The sequence below is a fragment of the Kogia breviceps genome, chromosome X (assembly GCF_026419965.1).
Source record: "Kogia breviceps isolate mKogBre1 chromosome X, mKogBre1 haplotype 1, whole genome shotgun sequence".
Taxonomy (NCBI): domain Eukaryota; kingdom Metazoa; phylum Chordata; class Mammalia; order Artiodactyla; family Physeteridae; genus Kogia; species Kogia breviceps.
Window position 1 is genome coordinate 113,579,536 of NC_081330.1, and position 3,039 is coordinate 113,582,574.

The window sequence follows — 3,039 nt, forward strand, 5'->3', positions numbered from 1 at the left end:
CACAGAAATCTCTTGCATTGCTATGCACTAATGTTGAAAAATCTGAAAGACAAATTAAGGAAACAATCCCATTTACCACTGCAACAAAAAGAATAAAATACCTAGGAATAAACCTAACTAAGGAGACAAAAGACCTGTATGCAGAAAACTATAAGACACTGAATAAAGAAATTAAAGATGATACAAACAGATGGAGAGATATACTATGTTCTTGGAATGGAAGAATCAACATTGTGAAAATGACCATACTACCCAAAGCAACCTAAAGATTCAATGCAACCCTTATCAAACTACCAATGGCATTTTTCACAGAACTAGAAAAAAATTTTCACAATTTGTATGGAAACACAAAAGACCCCAAATAGGCAAAGCAATCTTGAGAAAGAAAAAACGGAGCTTGAGGAACCAGGCTCCTGGACTTCAGACTATACTAAAAAGCTACAGTAATCAAGACAGTATGGTACTGGCACAAAAACAGAAATATAGATCAATGGAACAGGATAGGAAGCCCAGATATAGACCCACACACATATGGTCACCTTATTTTTTATAAAGGAGGCAAGAATATACAACAGAGAAAAAGAGCCTCTTCAATAAGTGGTGCTGGTAAAACTGGACAGCTACATGTAACAGAAGAAAATTAGAACACTCCCTGACACCATACACAAAAATAAACTCAAAATGGATTAAAGACCTAAATGTAAGGCCAGACACTATGAAACTTTTAGAGGAAAACATAGGCAGAACACTCTGAGATATAAATCACAGCAAGATCCTTTTTGACCCCCTCCTCCTAGAGAAATGGAAATAAAAACAAGAATAAACAAATGGGACCTAGTGAAACTTAAAAGCTTTTGCACACCAAACAAAACCATAAAAAAGATGAAAAGATAACCCTCAGAATGGGAGAAAACAGTTGCAAATGAAGCAACTGACAAAGGATTAATCTCCAAAATATACAAGCAGCTCATGCAGCTCAATATCAAAAAAAACAAACCACCCAATCCCCAAATGGGCAGAAGACCTAAACAGACATTTCTCCAAAGAAGATATACAGATTGCCAACAAACACATGAAACGATACTCAACATCACTAATCATTAGAGAAATGCAAATCAAAACTACAATGAGGTATCACCTCACACCAGTCAGAATGGCCATCATCAAAAAATCTACAAACAATAAATGCTGGAGAGGGTGTGGAGAAAAGGGAACCCTCCTGCACTGTTGGTGGGAATGTAAATTGATACAGCCACTATGGAGCACAGTATGGAGGTTCCTCAAAAAATTACAAATAGAATGACCCTATGACCCAGCAATCCCACTACTGGGCATATACCCTGAGAAAACCATAATTCAAAAAGCGTCATGTACCACAATGTTCATTGCAGCTCCATTTACAATAGCCAGGACATGGAAGCAACCTAAGTGTCCACTGACAGATGAATGGATAAAGAAGACGTGGCACATATATACAATGGAATATGACTCAGCCATAAAAAGAAATGAAATTGAGTTATTTGTAATGAGGTGGATGGATCTAGAGACTGTCACACAGAGTGAAGTAAGTCAGAAAGAGAAAAATAAATAACACATATATATGGAATCTAAAAAAAAAAGGTTCTGAAGAACCTATGGGCAGGACAGGAATAAAGACGCAGACGTAGAGAATGGACTTGAGGACACAGGGAGGGAGAAGGGTAAGCTGGGACGACGTGAGAGAGTGGCATGGACTTATATATACTGCCAAATGTAAACTAGATAGCTATTCGGAAGCAGCCACATAGCACAAGGGAGATCAGCTCGGTGCTTTGTGACCACCTAGAGGGGTGGGATAGGGAGGGTGGGAGGGAGGGAGATGCAAGAGGGAAGAGATATGGGAACATATGTATATGTATAACTGATTCACTTTGTTGTAAAGCAGAAACTAACACACCATTGTAAAGCAGTTATACTCCAATAAAGATGTTAAAAAAAATTTGCTTTTTGCATTCGTGCCCACTGTGGTGCCACCAGACACGCCCTCAACATGCAAAACAACGATTTCGTGGACCTGTACGCACCGCACAACCGCATCATCGGCGCCAAGGACCACGTGTCCGTCCAGACGAATTTGGCCGAGGTTGACAAGCTAACAGCCAGGTTCAATGGCCAGTTTAAAACCTACTCTATCTGCAGGGCCATTCACAGGATGGATGAGCCAGAAGACTCCATTCTCCAACTGGCCAAAGCGGACGGCATCTCTCAAAGAACTTCTGACTGGAGAGGATCACGGATGTGGAATATTTGTCATAAATAAATAGTGAACCCCCCCCAAATTAAGTTAAATATCAAAACACAACTCTAGAAAGTTGTATTCCCTAACAGTGACTAAAAGTTACTGGCTGCTTTCCATATATATATATAGCTTTCCATATATCAGGCACTGGTAATTGAAACCAATACACATAGTGAGATGTTTACATTAATTCATTTAATCCATATCACTGCTCTACGGGATAGGTATTCCTGTTGTTCTCTTTTATAGGAGAAGAAAAGTGAGGCCCAGAGAGGTTAAATAAGTTATGCAAGCACTCACAGCTCTTAGGCAGAAAGGTAGGGATTCAGCCCCAGGGCTTCTGGCTCCAGGTCTTCCTCACTATAGTACAGCCTCTGCCCACTCAAGCCACCATGGTGCCTTCTTTTGAAGTCCTCTAGTTCTTACCATCAATCATGCATATTTAATATTGAACACTTACAGTTTTGCATGTTTGTTGCATTTTCATCTTAGTACAACATGTCTTCCCAACTAGACTCTAAAACACTGAACGCAGGAACTGTAAATAATACTTCTCTATAATCCTCACAGCACTTAGCACGATTCTCCACTCATTAAATAAGATTTAATTGGACTTTCGGCAAAGAGATAACTTTCAAAACATCTATTCCGATAATTTTGCAATCAAATAAACTCTGCCAACATTCTTTGCTAAGAAGCAGTCATCTTTTGAGATTGCTGGAAATTTAAGTTTAGAAAAAAAGAAGTTAATGCTTTTTTAT

The 3,039-nt window shown here is 39.0% G+C and overlaps 1 pseudogene; it reads left to right on the forward strand.

Annotated features, from left to right (window-relative positions):
- Window positions 1-2,029: 2,029 nt before the first annotated feature.
- LOC131748206 (small ribosomal subunit protein eS21 pseudogene) lies at window positions 2,030-2,299 on the forward strand (annotated as a pseudogene).
- Window positions 2,300-3,039: the final 740 nt, after the last annotated feature.